Genomic DNA, 20,568 nt, shown 5'->3' on the forward strand with positions numbered 1-20,568 from the left:
AGAAGAGGCTACTCTATCATTCTAGTGTTTTTAGTTGAATAACTCCTTTTCTAGGGTTTTCTTGTATAACCCATGTTAGAGTAATTAGATATTTCCTAATTAACTCTAGTTGCTTAAGCTAAACTTTAGGCATCTAATAATTATTTCTTTAAAGTAATTATTATGATGCAACCTAGGTTGCACCTTTTTAGGGTTTTGATATCCTTTATAAGGATGATCTCTCTTTGTAAATTGTGAATTAAATTTTGATTGTAACAATCTTCTTTTTTTTCTCATCAAGAATGTCTTTTCTATGGATCTAGAATTTTTTTCCTCCATAGCTTTTTGCTTCTCTCTTATGTAACAAGTGTTTGCATGCAGGTGATTCTTGGGAGTTGTGGGGTTGATCTTTCATCAACTTCAACATGGTATCAGAGCTCTAGATCTTCATGCCCCTATTCTATTTGTGAGAGATTTTTCATCGGATCTGACATTGGTTTTTGTAAGAATTTGGTATAGCTATGATACCATGAAGAATTTTCCTTAGGGAAAAATAATGCCAAGATCAAGAAGTACAATACTAGCACAATATGGAACAAATAATGTATGATCATAACAATATGAGAATGAATAATTGATTATCTTTGGATACCAAATTATTCAATAATAGATAATTGTTGTTGTATTGATGTTCAAGTATACTAAAAGTGCCTGTATATAAAGGCCTCTAGAATGCTTCTAGAATGACTAGGAGTTAGCAAAATGATAAACCTCACAACTAAGCACATGTCAACCAAAAGTGGATTATCCTCCATTGAGCACAGTAGTTAGTGTAATGATGATAGGATAAGCCTACATAGGTGTGTCACATAAAATTATGTTATAAACATCATGTACTAAAATAGAGTTGCTAACTCTTGTGTTGTCAACATGACAACTCATATGAGTATTGTTAGGATAAACCATAGACAGAAATAAAAACTACATGAAAATATAACCAATAACAAAAAATAATAGATCACACAGAAATGAACACAAGGCACCAAGATTTAATGTGGTTCACCCAATCCCTGGGCTACGTCCACCAAATAGCAAGTTCAATCTTATTACAATCCAGTGATTACAACTTGATTACAATCTGTAATCCCTTACAGCTCAATACCGCTACAAGAACCAATTTTGCATCACAACATAATGAAAAATACCCAACCCTAAACCCTTTTATACAAGTATTAAACTGCTTTAGGGTTATAACATTTTGGCCATAATTAGCCATAACTTTAGTGGCAAATCTACGAATGGCGAATAGTACCAAAAAAATTTCTACGAATGGCGAATAGTACCAAAATTATTTTTCAGGGTGATGCCCCAAACCCCACTAATTATGAAGTATGTACAGTACTTTCTTGATCAGTCACCACAATTTAACAATCTCCCACTTAGAGACTGATCCTGTAGCAATACCACTACCAAATGGGGCTCCCACTCGATCAAACCACCCTAGACTCTGTTGTTCTTTGATTCATGTTTAGTCTAAAAGACCAACCAAAGCTGAAGAGGAGTTTAGCTTCTCCCATGTTACAACCTTTGTTAACATATCTACAGGATTTTCATTGGTATGTATCTTCTCTAGCTTTAACTATCCATCCTCCAAAACTGACCGAATGAAATGGTACCGCAACTGTATGTGTTTGGTCTTAGAATATAGAGCTGAATTCTTTGCAAGATGAATTGCACTCTAACTATCTATGAACAAATAATTATCCTTCTAAGGATGTCCCAATTCTTCCATGAAGAACTGAAGCCATATCATCTCCTTGGCTACCTCTGTAGCAGCAACATACTCTGCCTCTATAGTGGATAGAGCATTAATCTTCTGTAACCTAAAAATCTAGCTCATGGCTGCCCCACCAATAGTATAGACATAACCTGTAGTACTCCACCTAGTATCAATATCCCCTACCAAATCTGAGTCAACATAGCCCTATAAATCAGCAGTAGAGCCCCCAAAGTGTAAACACTTATTGGATGTTCCTCTCAAATATCTGAGAATCCACTTGACAGCATTCCAATGCTCAAATCCTAGATGACTCATATACCTGCTAACGACTCCCACTACATGGGCAATATCTAGCCTAGTGCATACCATAGCATACATCAAGCTTCCTATAGCTAAAGCATAGGGTACTGTGGACATCTTATCCTCCTCTTCTTGTGTCTTAGGACACATCTCCTTAGTCAATTTCAAATGACCAAGTAAAGGTGTGCCGACAGCTTTAGCATTCTCCATAGAGAAATGTTTCAACACCTTCTCAACATAATCAGTTTGAGATAGCGTCAATATTCTGTTCTTCCTATCTCTGCAAATCTTCATACCAAGGATTTCTTTTGCTGCCCCCAAATCCTTCATAGCAAATGAATGTGCTAACTGGCATTTCAACCCTTTAATATGATCCATGTTGGACCCAACTACAAGCATATCATCAACATATAAATATAAAATAATGTAGCTATCATCATCCAACCTCTTAAAATAAACAAAATAATCTGAATGACACCTGTTATAGCCATGCTCATGCATAAAATTGTCAAATTTTAGATACCATTGTTGAGGTGCTTGCTTCAAGCCATATAAACTTTTCTTCAGTTTGCACACTAAGTTCTCCTTACCTTTGACCTCAAAACCCTGTGGCTGGGCCATATATATTTCTTCATCCAAATCACCATGAAGAAAGGTTGTTTTAACATCCAACTGCTCTAAATGCAAATCTTTAGTAGCCACAAGACTTAAAATAGTATGGATAGAAGTCATTTTAACAACAGGAGAAAATATCTCATCAAAGTCAATTCCCTTTTTTTGTGCAAATTCTTTTACAACTAACCTGGTGCTGCAATAGATCTTTGTACAACACTTTCTCATTGAATATGAAATCCTGAATTCTAACAATTTTATGATTTTCAAAATCTCAAAGCCTATAACCAAATTCATTAATGTCATATCCAACAAAGACACATTTATTTGATTTTTCTTCTAGCTTGGTTCTATTTTCAGAGTCTATATGAGCAAAAGCTTCACAACTGAAGGTCTTGAGAAAAGAATAACTCACCTTCTTACCAGTCCATGCCTCCTCTAGAATACCACAGCCCAAAGGAGTAGAGGGACCTCAATTAATCAAATATACTATAATATTAACAACCTTCACCCACATGTGTAAGGGCAACCCAACATGCAACCTCATGCTCCTTGTGCGCTCCATTATAGTCCTATTCATGCATTTAGCCACTCCATTTTCCTGTGGAATCTTTGGAACAATTTTCTATCTACGAATACCATTAGAAGAGCAATAATCTTTAAATTCATGACTACAATACTCAACACCATTATCAGATCTGAGACATTTTAATTTCTTACCAGTCTCATTTTCAACCAAGCATTTCCATTTCTTAAAAGTTTGAAATACATCAGATTTCTGTCTAAGGAAATAAACCCATACTTTTCTAGTTGCATCATCAATAAATGTAACATAATAATGAGAGACAATAAGGGAAGATACTTGAGTTAGTCCCCATACATCTGTATGCACAAGCTCTAATTTCTCCTTTTTGTTTTCCTTCACAGTCTTTACAAAACTCACTCTCTTTTGTTTTCCATACACAACTTTCACAGAAATCCATATTAACACATTTTAGACCTGGTAAAACTTTCCTTGAATAAAGTACTTTCATACCTTTCTCACTCATGTGCCCAAGTCTGTTGTGCGACAGCGATGTATCAGAATCTACAATAGCTATTTGTTCTCCCTACTCAACTGTAGCAATTGTTCCTGAACATTCATTTTTCTTTGAAACAATCAAAGTAGAAGGAACAATATGACTTGTACAAAGATATAAGGTGCCTACTTTCACACCTTTTGCTACTACAAGGGAACCTTTTGAAACCTTCCAATTTTTATCATTAAAAGTAACTACACAACCCTCATCACCGAGTTGCCCTACTGAAATTAAATTCCTACTCAGCCTTGGAACATGTCTTTCCTCATGTAGTAGCCAATGATTCCCATTCTACAACTTAATCTTAATTTTTCCCTTTCCAACAATTTGATAGGGTTCATTATCCCCCAAATAATCAAGCCCAAAATCCCCTTGGACATAATCAATGAAATAACCTCTATGAGCTGTAGCATGAAATGAAGCACCAAAATCTAAAACCCATGAATCATCTACGCTTTCTAAAGATAGAAGCAAAGCATCCTCTTCGGATTTTTTACTTAGCACATTTGCCTCCTTGTCTCCATCTGATTTATCTCCTTCATTTTTCCTTCGATTCCAACAATCTTTCTTTTTGTGCCCTGGTTTCCCACAATACTAGCAATCATTTGGTCCTCTCAATTGAGACCTCCTCCCCTTTGACTTTCCTCTTGATTTCCCATGATTTCCAGAGTTACTTCCTCTCTCAGTCGTTCTACCCCTGCTTTGTGCATTCAAAGCACTTCCTAATGTAGATCCACCTGAGGATTTCCTACAAGATTCCTCACTCAAAACAACACCAATCACATCATCATATTTTAGGGTACTAGATCGAGGAACATAATTACTCACCGCCATTACCAAGCCATTCCATATTTTAGGAAAAGAACACAAAATCAAGAGAGCCCTAATTTCTTCATTAAAATTTATACTGATAGAAGATAACTGACTAGTAATAGTATTAAACTCATTTAAATGATCTGCAATAGATCCACCTTTTGCCATTTTCATATTAAATAAATGCTTCATGAGAAATGCATACCTTGTTTGAAGTGGAGGGCTTTTCATACAGTGTCACTAGGGTTTTCATCAAATCTTCTATCATCTTTGCTTTTGTAATATTAAATGCCACCGATGGTGCCAAGCGTAATCGAATGCTTCAAAGTGCCTTTCTATCCAAAAGATCCCATTCAGCCTTTGACATAGTTCCCTGATTCTTGGCTTTTCCTTCCAATGGCTTCCATAAATCCTTCTAATATAGATAGTCTTCCATTTGCATCTTCCATAACTGGAAGTTCTGCCCATTAAACCTGTCAACCCTCAGCTTACCCTTATCTACCATTGCTCCCACTCAACTGTGAGACTCCCACTCAACTATGAAACTTTCCTGTAGAGGATAACTGAAAAATAGGCTCTGATACCACTTGTTAGGATAAACCATGGATAGAAATAAAAACTACATGCAAATATAACCAATAACAAAAAATAATAGATCACACAGAAATGAACACAAGGCACCAAGATTTAACGCGGTTCACCCAATCCCTAGGCTATGTCCACCAAACAACAAGTTCAATCTTATTACAATCTAGTGATTACAACCTGATTACAATCTTTAATCCCTTACAGCTCAATACCGCCGCAAGAACCAATTTTGCATCACAACATAATGAAAAATACCCCACCCTAAACCCTTTTATACAAGTATTAAAATGCTTTAAGGTTATAAAATTGTCGGCCATAATTAGCCATAACTTTAGTGGCGAATCTACGAATGGCGAATAGTACCAAAAAAATTTCTACGAATGGCGAACCCCACTAATTATGAAGTATGTATAGTACTATCCTGATCAATCACCACAATTTAACAAGTATGCATAATCCTAGGTGTCTAACTAATAAATAATAAAATAATGCATTATCCTAAGTAAACTTAAGTAAAGTGTAAGTAATAATTATTTACTCTAACACTCCCCCTTAAGTGCAACTTAGGAGAATGCACTTAAGCTCACAAAAGATATGATGAAATGCATAATGGGTCCCAGCTACTAGGCTATGTTAGGTACCCATGTACAACACAATGAAATGCAATGAAATCTCTCTAAAAATGGAGAAAGAGGGAAAATCTCATGGGAAAAACCCTCCCCCAAAAAGAGAGATAAGCACAATAAAGAAAGATGCATGAATGGATGGAGTAATCAAGATCCCCCCATTATCACATACATCATGCATATATTATAGAGAATCACTTCATGAAACCCACCTCCCCCCTTTAGTGAAGGATCTCTTGATGATAAGTGCTTGAAGATAAAAGAAAATCAAATATTGACAAATAATGTTTCTCCCTTTAGGAAGAAGATACACCAAGTATAGGTGCAAATATGCTTCCCACTATGGGTAGGAAGATGGAAGAGGGATCCATATTTAGTATGGTGTGGATGTTTTCTCTGATGTCTACTCATATGTTGACAAGTCCTTGATGAGTGTAGATTTCACAAACCAATCTGGTGAATGCCCAAAAGAAAGTGGAAAACAAGGTAACATGTCAATGTATGAAAGTGAATCAACCTCCAAAGACAATGAAGCATCTTGATAAGAAGATATGGGAAGAGAAGCAATGTAGCCTCCCTTCAATGATGTAGTCACACCCATGATTGAAGCTCCTTGATGACCAAAGAAGCTACACCATGAAAGTTGAATGATGTTTCTCCTTGTAGGAAGAAGTGGTACCATAGGTGTAGTAGAGAATGCTCCCCAACTAGTAGGAAGAATCCTCAGAAGATATGATGTCTAAAGAAACTGGAATGCAATCTCCAAAGACTGATGTGTCTCCTCTGAAGTAAAAGAGTCCTTCTCCAATTGCTATAAAGAAATGTCCACAATCAAGTTAATCTTGACATAAAGCTCAAGTGGTTGAGGGTTAGAGTGTGTCCTCATAACAAGTGAAGAAGTCTCCTCAACAAAGAGAATATTGATGTCATTGATGATGTCTCCCACATCTTCAATGTAAGACTCCACAAACAGCCTTGCAATGTCTAGAAGGAAGTCATCCCATGAAGCTGAAGTAGGAAGACATGGTATATCCTACTGCACTAAATCAGGAGCATCTGCGGTTGAAACTGGATTAGTAGAAGCAGTAGGAGCATTAGGATGTGTGATCTCATTTGGAGCTAGATAGAATGTCCTCTAGAAATGGAGGAACTAATGGATCTCCATATGCTTTCCAAAGACACATCCAAAGGTCATAAGGTTCAATTGCCTTTCCTATGACAACTAAACCATTAGCATTAAGACTAAAAGAATGAGATATAAAATTATTTTAATAGGTGGTAGATCAATGGAAGAGGTTTGTTCTTTGGAACATAGATAAGGAAATACTTCCTTATGCTCTCTTCTTAGATGACCAATGATTAAAGCACTCCATTTGTGATAGTTTCTTTTTGTCAACCTCCATCTAACACCAAACTAAGATGTGAAACAAAACTCCATGAGATCAATAAATATATGTATCCCCCAAAAAGAAAAAAAAATCAATTAACCCCCCTAATGTATAATTTGGCACTTTATACTTAGTGCAATTACAATGGGCCACTTGCCAATTTAGGGTGTCAGTGGACTTCTGATTTTGATAGTTACAACAAAAATTATGAACCTATATCAGACTCAACAAGATAAGACACAATACTTCTCAAGGATCTAATTAATTACAAGTGACAATAGGCCAAAATGAGACCAAATTCTAAAAGTACTATGCATACTCAAAATTACTTCAAATCGATACTAGATCTAGAATATAGACAAAAAATCATGCACTCTAAAAAAAATAGCTAATGAATATAACCCAAACTAAGCCTTTGAAGTTGCAAAAATTAGGATTTGTGAGATGTAGAAAAATTTAGGAATAGAGATCTCAAACAACCTCTATAATTATTTTTCCTGAATCGTCACTATCGTGCCTCCAAAAATCAATTGACTCTAGATTTCACCTCAGATGTCCAGTTTTGATGAAATAAAAGTTAATTTGGGGGTTTTTGACCTTTTGAATATGCTGTTAGTATCTAATTGTAGATCTAACAATTAATTGCATAGATCTGAAGAGATCATAACAATTTCGCAAATTGGGCCTTTCGGTGTCAGCTTGCAAAAGAATTTTGCCTTGATTTTGACTATTATCCAACATAGGAAAATTTATAGTCAAAATTCATTGAATCAACTCTCTAGACACAATGGTGAGGTCTGCTTTGGCTCTAGACACTCCCAATAACTACAAATACTCCTACTCTGAATCAAGGTCCTTAGAGAGGTGAAGAAAGAATGCTCTCCAATGGCTATGAAATGACACTCCTATGGCTTTGATACCATGTAAGAATTTGGTATAGCTATGATACAATGAAGAATTTTCCTTAGGGCAAAACAATGCCAAGATCAAGAAGCACAAGACTAGCACAATATGGACCAAGTAATGTATGATCATAACAATATGAGAATGAATAACTAATTATCTTTGGATATCAGATTATTCAATAATAGATAATGATGTTGTATTGATGTTCAAGCACACTAGAAGTGCCTATATATAAAGGCCTCTAGAATGCTTCTAGAATAACTAGAAGTTAGAAAAATGATAAGCCTCACAACTAAGCACATGTCCACCAAGAGTGGATTATCCTCCATTAAGCACATGAGTTATTGCGATGATGAAAGGATAAGCCTACATAGGTGTGTCATTTAAAATTATGTTGTAGACACAATGTGCTTAATTAGAGTGTGAAAAATTATGTTGTCTACATGATAACTTAGTAGATTATGCAAACTCTAGTGTTGTAGACACCATGTGCTAAAATATAGTTGCCAACTCTTGTCTTGTTAACATGAAAACTCATATTAGTATGCATACTCCTAGATGCCTAACTAATAAATAATAAAATAATGCAATTATCCTAAGTAAACTTAAGTAAAGTGTAAACAATAATTATTTACACTAACAACTTTCAAATCTGAACTTTCAACATTTTTTATATTGGATCTAGGGGGTTACTATTGTCTAGAGAACTTTGAGCGAAAATAGATATCATAATTGAGCTTAGAACACTCAAAAACCCTAATTTCCATATATAATATGTCTCATTTGGATGTTGTTGAAATTTGAGGCAAATTTTTTTGCATCGAAGATGTTTTACCTAAACACACAAATCAAGGCAGCACCACTAGCGAACCCATCCTTTATTTTGATTGGAACATTGGAAATTTTCAATGATTGACTTTATTTTTGGAGGGGTCAATCACTTCCACATTTTTTTTGGTGACATCTTTATTGGTGCCAACTTTGGAGAAATTGCTCCTGCTAGCTGGGGGAAAATATTTTAATGTGCATGGGCACTTGTTTTTTCTACTATTGAGGCCTTTAGCTTTGGTGCCTAATTTAGTTTGATTGATTAGATGTGGATTGGGAATCACAGTTCACTGCCCTTTCTTCATTTTTCTTGGTGTCATTTTTGGAGGTGTGCCATTATTCTTTGCAAGCTTGTGCGCTTTGAATCTCATTCTCATGCTCAATCCATGCACTTTGATTGGACACCATCATTTTTGTAGAGTCTTTAGAAAATGGAGCAGATTAGGCCTTGTAATTGGCCTTGTGGCACCATGTGGAATCTCTCCACCTAACTCGTGAGCAAGAATCATCATCAAATTTTCCTAAAGAATGATTTTGCCTATCCCTTGCTCTTTGACTTTAGGCCCATCATTTGTTAGAGTCAGTCCACCACCCAATGTGCATGGGAAGAAGAAGAAGTATCGGCTCCTATTTTGGCACTTTATTTGCATCCACCATTTTCTTAGCCTCTTTTAGCATTTATTGGAAAGTTTCATTGATTCACGGGCATGACTTCTCCTCCACATGGTGTCCTTTGTCCATGCAAGCCACCCTAACCCACCCCTGTACTGCATCTTCTCTATCAATGGCATGATTTTGAGAGTTGATAGGATAGGTACATTGCATCAATGACTTCAAACTACAAAATTGAAGATGTTGAAGTCTTTCTTTTGATTCTTGGGCTCTAAACCCGATTCAACCATGTTGAGCTCCAAGCAGCAAATGAAGATTTCAATCACATAATCAGATCTGGAGGCTTCTGCATGGTTTACTTTGGGATTTTTTTGGGAGTTTGGACGTTGTATTTGGAGTCAATCTCCACAGTCAGTGGCCTACAAATGCATTAACCCTATCCTTCTTTTTTCCTGGGCTTCGTAGATCCATCCTTGGTCTAAGGAATTTTTTTTTCCTTGAAAGTGCTAACAACATGTAAAAGTGTGTGATTTAATTGGGAGTATTGGGTTGAGATGGCATTATTTGCTAGAGTTTTAATGGGCAGTTTTAAGAGCTTTTATGGTTTTATTTTAAGGGATTGACCAATGTGTCTCCTTTTGCAATCACTGTGCAAAACCTACACATACAATTGAGGGTTAGTTTGGAGATTTTGCCTTAACCTTGCTTTTTTTTTAATGCATGTGTTTTGATATGCATGGCCCTCCAATAATAAACCATGCATGTTTCTAGCTATTGTGTGATTTTTTTGATGAGCATTTCAAAGTATTCAGTGATTGACAAATTTACCAAGTGATTTTTTTTGAGATTTGGGAGATGTCAACATAGATTTGATGGTTTTCACAGAATTTGCCTTGTTTTTAGGTGATTAATGTGCAACATTTTTTGCCACATTAGTTAAGATTGATTCATCTTTGCCTTTTTTTTGAATGGAGTTCTCGTGCCTTGGAAACTCCATTAGTGCCACCTTCAACTATTGATATGATTGCAAACTTTTTTTCATTTGCATTGACACATCATATGTGGGGAAGTGAAGCTTTGGACACATCCACTTCTCTCGTCAGTGCATGAATTTGGCAGAGTAAATGTTTGCACTCATACTTTTCCAATGTGGAGATTTTTCTTGGTAGCTTCTAGGAAAATTTTGTGTCTTTTAAATGACACATTGTTTTTTGTATGGTGCATGTTGTTTTGGCTCTACTATAACCATGTGGCCTCCATACTATTGGTGGTATTACATTTGTTGATATGAAAAATTGGTTTTTTTTTAAACACAAGCTTTGACACATGGCAACCTTTTTTGGCCACTAGTTTTTAATTTGGCACTGACCCTTTGATCTAGTGACAATGACTTTTTTGTCATCCTATCTTGTTTCTAGCATTCAAATATTCCTTTACCGATAGTGGTCATTTTATGGCAATTTTTTTGCCTCAACGACTGTTTGCCCATCATATTTTGGCTCATCGCTTGCTAACATTAGTGCCATGTCAACATTGCATCACCACTTCCTGTCACCTCCTCAGCCTTTTCTTGGACCAACCTTCAATTTTTTGCTCATATCTCAGGCATATGGACTCCATTTTTTGCAAATGAAATATCATCAGAAAGATGGTTCCAAGACTATCATAGTGTTATAGTTAATTTTTATTTTTGATGGTTTTTTCTATTGTCAAAGTCTGAAGTTCCTTTTTGCACTTTAGGAGACATATCTTGAGCATCTAATCTCAAATTTGGGAATTCTTTATATCGTTGGAAAGCTCTTTCCAAACTCTTTCTAGTGATGCTAGTTATTTTTCCAAATTATAATTGAGGAACATTATATTCAGTCTTTTTCATTTCTATATTTTGGTAGATATCTTGGTTGCTTCAGGTTTGGGGATTGATTTTCATGCTTCAGATGATTTGTCATGACTTTTACTATCTACTATATTAGTCCTATGTCTCTTCTAGTCTATTTAGACATCATTTGTATGCATTCTTGCAAATGCACTAAGATAAAGTGTCATATTGCAATTGTATTTTCATTTTAATTTTTTTCCTTGTTTTTCCTTATGATTTGAGTAGTGTCATCTAAGGACACTCAAGAAAATTATTGTATTCTTCAGATTCATCATATCTTGTGCCTTATTGTATATGCACTACTTTGATAAAGTGCCATGGGGGATTTATTTTTTGCCTTAGTTTTCCATTTTCCTTTGTCCAGTAAGTATCCCTTTTATAACACTAGCCTCATGTCGTCTGTGAGATTGATCACCTTAGTACACACATATGTACTCTTTTGTGCATCTTGATCATGGTTCCTTGACATGCAGTTCTTTTTGTCCACTTTTCTAGTTTCTTATCACCTCATCCTTTTTTTGCATTGGGGGGGTTCTTTTGTTGTTTTTGATGCTTCCTTGGTTCAATTGATCATCTCTTTAGGCTTTGGTGTTTCATGCCATCTCTATCTTCAAGTTCAATTGCTTTCCTTTATACGCCTCTTGATTTGATACAGATTATAGTCTTCTCTACCTAGTTAGGTTCTATTTTAGTGGAGGTTCTTCAGATCAACAATTACTTTTTGATAGAGCTTTGCAGCTTCTACATGCTTTAGTTATGTTCTTCATGATCATCTTTGTTCCCATCTTTTGGGACATTCCCTAGTTTGGAGGCTTCTTCAGTCCTTCACTAGTTTCTTTCAGCACATTTTCCATCTCTTTTTGGAGTAGAGTTTTTCCCATGTGGTTTTCTCTATTTCTCCTCTTTCTAGAGATTTGGTTGTGCTTGGGTACCTCATCAGGCCTTGTTTGCTAGGACCCAAATATACTTTCGTAGTAGTTTATAGGTTTTTAGCTACTCCCAAAGTTTATCTTAAGAGGGGATGTTAGAGTAATTAGATATTTCTTAATTAACTCGAGTTGCGTAAGCTAAAATTTAGGCATCTAATAATTAATTTCCTTTATTAATTATTATGATGTAACCTAGGCTACACCTTTCTAGGGCTTTGATCTCCTTTATAAGGATGATCTCTCTTTGTAAATTGTGAATTCAATTTTAATTATAGAAATCTTCTTTTTTTCTCATCAAGAATGTCTCGTCTATGTGTTGGTAAATAGATTGTTCTTTTTTTTAATTTAACCCTTGGGGGTCCAGATTTTATGAACAATTTTTGGTTACAATAGTTGGAAAGTTGCTTCTAAGAAGACTAAATTTCCTCTGAATTAGTAGATAGAACTCCCTATTGCATATTTGCAATGAATTATTATTATTCCTAAATCTAAAAAGGGGTATGTTCTTAACCCAAGAATACGAGAGGTAAACTAAGCTAAACCTATACAAGATCTAACTTAGGCAAGAAAATACTTCAGAAGATAAATTAAGTTTATGAACTCACACATCTCATGAACTAATAAGATTTAAAGATTCAATACTGCATAACAACTAATTCTAACTAATTTAGCAAAAAACTAAATATGAAGGAAGAAAGATTAACTAGAAGGGAACATCTAAAGGGTCTCTCTTGAACCATTGATGACAATACTTATCATATTCAGTTTACTACCTCAAAACAAGGAAATGAAGCTCTGTTCATTCCTTGTTTAAATTTAGATAAAATAGAAAAAAAAAGAAACAAAAGAAATTAACAACTAAAAAAATGGAATAGAAAATAATTGACCACAAAGTACTATTCAATTAACTCTACAACATCAAGTATTTCACACCAAAATTTGTCAACCTTTTATTAATCGTTCATTACAATACACATAGGGTTCTAGGATGACCATTACAAAGGAAGTTCAATCAGTTCATCTCCTCAAAAATGACAAATGGCAAGGAGCCAATTTGTCTATTACAATGATTACAACAAAACATGAAAGAGGCATAATATGAATCACTTCACCTTCTTTCTATCTTCTACTTTTGTCCTATAGGCCTTAGTAGCTATAATGATTGGAATTAGTTCTTCATGCCTATGCACATGTACATTCGTATATCTCAAAAGCCATTTAGAATGCTCTCTGGCCAAATCCTTGAAACACCCAAACGATCTTGTATTTCCTCCATGGCCATGTGTACATAGCCACCATGTTTTTTGAGTTCAAAAACTCTATTATGATGGCTGGAAGATATATATGTTAGGCTATCTATGAAGTTGGAGAAGTTTGATTGCATGACAAATATTCTAATTATTCCTTTTCCTTGACTGCTAGTTTGTGAGTCTGTATGCAAGCCTCTCGGGAGTTCATAATCTTTGTCTTGATCTTTCTTCACTTTAGTTTTGATTTATTTGAGCCCTTCTTCTTCTGCTAAGATCATTTCAGACTTGAATTGCTTGCTCTAAAGCCATTCAAATAAAGGCTCATCTCCTTTAGGTAGGGTCTTTGTTTCTACAACCTCCTTAGTCTTCATATAAATGATCATCTTCAGCAAAGAGAGACAATCTTCACTCTTTGTTCTCTCCATGACCAAAGTGGCTCTGTTTGATAAAATATTGTCTTTCTCTGTTTCCAACCTCAATATAACATTGCCAATTTTCTCCATAATGAAGAGTCCCTGCAACTTGAATTTCCCACTCCACTCTCTATCGATCTGCCCAAATTGTTTGTCTTCTTGGATTTGAGAGATGAGTGCTTGAACATCCGTAGTAGTAGGATCAATGGTAATAGGTATCCCCGATATGCTTGCCAATGGGCTGACCAATTGCCTAATGAAGCCATTCAACTCTTGTATTTTTGCTTTCATTTGGACCTTTGACAACTTAAGGCTTTCTAGCTATCCTTCAATCACCTCATTTGTTGACTTCCATAAGCCAACTTTGGTATCATGTTTGGCCTCCCCAAGACCCAATGAATGTAGAGTGAAATCATTAGTAGACATATCCTCAATCCTTCCCTCCTTGGTAGGCTTTGCTATTTCCATTGTTAGATGCCCTATTTTAGGGTCTTGTCCAAGGATGAACAAGGTCTTTTGCTTCTTGACCTTACTCAATGATGAATTGAAGGAGAGATCTATTGGGTGTGCCTTCATCTTTCCTCTTTCTCTTCCTATATAGAGTATCCTCCAACCATGAATCTATTCTTATCACTTTAGAGGTCATCCCAAGAGAATCTATGCTAAACATTTTCCTTTTGACCCAAGTGATTGCTTTCATGGTCAAAGAAAAGGGATTCTTTTAGGCTTGTGAAATGAGCTTTGAAGAATCTTGGCCTTTTTTCACCTCTAAATTCTTCTTGGTTGCCTTGTTAGATTCAATGGATTCACTGTCACTACTTCCTCCATCTCCCATATCTACTACCTACACTTGAGGAATACTTAGCTGGAGAAGTGTAGCACTTGTAGATGGAACTAGGCTACTATGAGAGCCATAGTGACTTTAGGTTCTTCTGCTTTCTTATTCTCAACTTTTTTTGGAGTTCCAATCACTGGGAGGGAGCCATCATGACAAGTTTTAGCCAAAGGAATAGTCTTGTCAGGAGGTTTATCACCTCCACTTGATGCTTGAGCTAGTCCCTAAGTGATAGCCAAGGTCACCCCTGATGTGCCTCTTTGAGAAGAAGAGGCCATGGCAACTACTAGAGAAGCTTGAGCAGATGTACTTTTACTTCAACTCCTTCTGGTTGTGGTCCATTCAACCCACTTCCCAATATTTTTAATAATATAGGCCATCATGATCTCTAGCTCTTCTCTAGTATCTTCATAAGGTTTTGAGCTAATAGGAGTATTTCTTAGCTTTGTTAGATAGGTGTTATTGTACATATTCTATCCATCATCTTCTACGCCCCCAATATTGATATCAAATTTATACATCCTCACTTGATCTACTATAAGTCTGGTGAAAGAATGATCACTACTCTCAAACTCATCCTTGCAACCAACCCAGTAGGCTTCAATGGTGGTGATGTGTTTGATCACACTTCCAATCTGCAATAGCTCCCTTGCATGTCCATTCAGATCAAAAATAGGCCTTAAGACCTCATACATCTCTAATTTATATTTCAATTCAAACACATTTAGAATGTTCTTTGCATCTGAATGAGACTCACAACTGAAAGCTCCCACCTTCATAGAAATCTCATACCCTTTCTTCTTCAAACTCCTACTCAGCATGTTCACTTGGATTTCCTACCACATGATATCATGTTAGGATTAAACCTCAGATTGAAATAACAATTACATGCAAATATAACCAATAATAGAAAATAATAGATCACACTAAAAAGAACACAAGACACCAAGATCTAACATGGTTCACCCAATCATTGGGCTACGTCCACCAAACAACAAGTCCAATATTATTATGATCCAATAATTACAACCTGATTATAATCTATAATCCCTCACAGCTCAATACTGTTGCAACAACCAATTTTCACATCACTCACTATGAAACAATCCCTAACCCTAAGCCCTTTTATACAAGTATTTTTTCTGCTTTAAGGTTACAACATGTCAGACATAAATTGGCAAATACTAGCCCAAACTTTAGTGTTGAATCAACAAATAGTAAAAAAAAATATTTGGGGTGATGCCCCGAACTCCAAAGAATTTATGAAGTACGTAAAGTACTTTCCTTATCAGTCAACACAAACTAACAATCTCCCACTTGGGGACTGATTAGACTCCACACTAGACAAAAATCTCCCACTTGGAGACTAATCTTCTAGCAATACTGCTACTACATGGGGCTCCCATGGGATCAAACCACCCTGGACTTTGCGATTCTTTTATTCCTGTTTAGTCTAGAAGACCAACTAAAACTAAAGAAGAATTCAACTTCTCCCTTGTCACTACCTTTGTAAACATATTTGATGGATTATCATCTGTATGTATCTTATCTAGATTTAACTATCCATCATCCAAAATTGACTTAATAAAATGGTACTGCAACTGTATGTGTTTGGTCTTTGAATACATAGCTGAATTCTTTGCAAGATGAATGGAACTCTGAATATCTGCAAAAAAATAATTATCCCTCTAAGGGTGTCCCAATTCTTCCAACAATAACTGAAGCCATATCATATCCTTGGCTACCTCAATATCAACAACATACTTTGCCTTTGTAGTGGATAAAGCATTAACCTTCTATAACCTAGAAACCTAGCTCACTGCTGCCCTACCAACATTAAATACATAACTTGTAGTACTCCACCTAGTATCAATATCTCCTACAAAATTTGAGTCAAAATAGCCCTATAAGTCATTAGTAGAGCCCCCAAAGTGTAAACACTTACTAGATGTTCCTCTCAAATATCTGTGAATCCATTTTACTGCATTCCAATGCTCAATTCCTAGATGACTCATATACCTACTAATGACTCCCACTACATGTGCAATATTTGGACGTGTACATACCATAACATACATCAAGCTTCCTACACCTAAAGCATAGGGCACCTTGGAAATCTTATCCTCATCTTCTTGTGTCTTAGGAAACATGTCCTTAGTCAACTTCAAATGACTAGGTAAAGGTGTGTTGATAGCTTTAGCATTCTCCACAGAGAAACATTGCAACACCTTTTCAACATAATCAGTTTAAGATAACGTCAATTTTTTTTCTTCCTATCTTTGCAAATCTTCATACCAAGGATTTGGTTTGATGCCCCCAGATCCTTCATAGCAAATGCATGTACTAACTAGCATTGTAGCCTCTTAATATGATCCATGTTAGACCCAACTACAAGCATATCATCAACATATAAACATAAAATAATGTATCTATCATCATCCAACCTCTTAAAATAAACACAATGATTTGAATGACACTTGGTATATACATGCTGATGCATAAAACTATCAAATTTCAGATACCATTGCTGAGGTGTTTGCTTCTAGCCATATAAACTTTTCTTCAATATGCATGCTAAGTTCTCCTTACCTTTGACCTCAAATCCCCATGGTTGAGCCATATATATCTCTTCATCCAAAATACCATGAAGGAATGTTGTTTTAACATCAAGCTGCTCTAAATGCAAATTTTTAGTAGCCACAACACTTAAAACAATATAGATAGAAGTCATTTTAACAATAGGAGAAAATATTTCATCAATATCAATGCCCTTTTTTTGTGCAAATCCTTTGACAACTAACCTGGCTTTAAATCTTTTCTTACCTCCATCCTCTTCTTTTAACCTGTAAACCAATTTATTTTGTAAATCCCTCTTACTTGTAGTCAACTTCCATAAATCTCATGTCTTATTCATCAGCAAAGAGTCTATTTCATCTTTCATTGCAGACTCCCACTAAATCTTAGTATCCACTTGCATAGCTTCATCATAACATTTAGGTTCAGAAACATCTGCTAATAAAATAGAATATAAAGAGGGAGAAAAATATTTTTGGTGGTTTAATTTTCCTTGATGACCATTTAACATTCACTGGTGTGCGTGGTATTCATTGTTGAAGTTGTTGCACATCATGAGGAATGGCTAGAAAATCATCTTTTGGAGTATCATCTAGCACTACATAATCATCTTCTTTCTTCTCATGTTTCTACAATAGATTTTTGTACAGCACTTTCTCATTGAATATGACATCCCTACTTCTTACAATTTTATGATTTGCAAAATCCCAAAGCCTATAACCAAATTCATTAATGTCATATCCAAAAAATACACATTTCTTTGACTTAGCTTCCAACTTGATTATATTTTCAGAATCTATATGAGCAAAATCTTCACAATTGAAGGTCTTAAGAAAAGAATAACTCACCTTCTTATCAGTCCATGCTTCCTTTGGAATACCACAACCCAAAGGAGTAGAGGGACCTCTATTAATCAAATATAAAATAGTATTGACAACCTTCGCCCACATGTGTAAGGGAAACCTAGCATGCAACCCCATGCTCCTTGCATGCTTCATTTTCCTGTGGAGTCCTTGGAACATTTTTCTATCTGTGAATGCCTTTAGTGGAGAAATAATCTTCAAATTCATGACTGCAATACTCACCACCATTATCAAATCTAAGACATTTTAATTTCTTACCAGTCTCATTTTCTACCAAGCATTTTCATTTCTTAAAAGTTTGAAATACATCAGATTTCTATCTAAGGAAATCAACCCATACTCTTCTAGTTGCATCATCAATGAATGTAACATAATAATGAGAGCCACCAAGGGAAGATACCCGAGCTGGTCCCCATATAGTGGTATGCACAAGTTCTAATTTCTCCTTTTTTTTCCCTACCCAATCTTCACAAAACTCACTCTCTTTTGCTTTTCATACACACAACTTTCACAAAAATCCATATTAACACATTTAAGACCTAGTAAAACATTCTTTGAATGAAGTACTTTCATACCATTCTCACTCATGTGCCCAAGTCTATTATGCCACAGTGTTGTATCAGGATTAACAACAACTATTCATTCTCCTTGCTCAACTATATCAACTATTCCTAAACATTTATTTTTCTCTAAAACAATTAAAGTAGAAGGAACAATATGACCTTTACAAAGACATAAGGTGCCTACTTTCACACCTTTTGCTACTGCAAGGGAACCTTTTGAAACCTTCCATTTTTTATCATTAAAAGTAACTACACAACCCTCATCACCGAGTTTCCCTGCTAAAATTAAATTCTTACTCAGCCTTGGAACATGTCTTACCTCATCTAGTAGCCAATGATTCCAATTTTTTAACTTAATCTTAACTTTTCCCTTTCCAACAATCTAACAGGGTTCACTATCCCCCAAATAAACAAGTCCAAAATCCCCTTGGGCATAATCAATGAAACAACCTCTATGAGGTGTAGCATGAAATGAAGCACCAGAATCTAAAACCCATGTATCATCAACACTTTCTAAAGATAGAAGAAAAGCATCCTCTTTAGATTTGTTACTTACCACATTTGCCTGCTTGTCTCCATTTAGTTTATTCCCTTCATTTTTCTTTCAAGTCCAACAATCTTTCTTTTTATGCCCTAGTTTCCCATAGTACCAGCAGTCATTCGGTCCTTTCGATTGAGACCTCCTCCCCTTTGACTTTTCTCTTGATTTCCCATGATTTTCAAAATTACTTCCTCTCTCAGTCGTTCTACCTTGAATTTATGCATTCAAAACACTTCCTGATGTAGATCCACCCGAGGATTTCCTACAAGTTTCCTCACTCAAAATAACACCGATCACATCATCATATTTTAGAGTACTAGATCTAGGAACAGAATTACTCATAGCTATTACCAAGTCATTCCAGCTTTTAGGAAAAGAACACAAAATCAAGAGAGCCCTAATTTCTTCATCAAAATTGATACCCACAAAAGATAACTGACTAGTAATAGTATTAAACTCATTTAAATGATCTGCAACAGATCCACCTTCTTCCATTTTCATACTAAATAAACACTTCATGAGAAATGCCTTATTTAAAGTGGAAGGCTTTTCATACAGTTTTGCTAGGGTTTGCATCAACTCTTCGATCATCTTTCCTTTTCTAAAATTAAATGCCATTGAGGATGTAGGCATAATTGAATGCTTCCAAGTGCCTTTCTATCCAAAATATCTGAGTCGTTATTTGACATAGATCACTAATTCTTGGTTTTGCCTTCCAACAACTTCCATAAATCCTTCTGATAAAGATAGTCTTCCATTTGCATTTTCCATAACTAAAAGCTTTTCCCATTAAACCTATCAAACCTCAACTTACCCTCATCTTCCATCACTCCCACTCAACCATGAGACTCCCACTCAAACATGAGACTTTCTTGCAGAGGACAACTAGAAAAACAACCTCACTTTGATACCACTTGTTAGGATTAAACTTCAAGCAAAAGTAACAATTCCATGCAAATATAACCAATAACAGAAAATAATAGATCACATAGAAAAGAACACATGACACCAAAATTTAATGTGGCTCACCCAATCCTTGGGCTACGTCCACCAAATAGCAAGTTTGATATTATTATGATCCAATGATTACAAGTTGATTACAATCCTAATCCCTTACATCTCTATCAACACGATCATATCACTAGGATATCTCGGTAGCTTTAAGGGAAAGCCATTAAAGCTGCAACATGTGAATATGAAAAGGATGAGA

Source organism: Cupressus sempervirens, chromosome 7, assembly GCF_028749045.1.
Source record: "Cupressus sempervirens isolate cs-2001-9-10 chromosome 7, ASM2874904v1, whole genome shotgun sequence".
NCBI classification, from domain to species: Eukaryota; Viridiplantae; Streptophyta; class Pinopsida; order Cupressales; family Cupressaceae; genus Cupressus; species Cupressus sempervirens.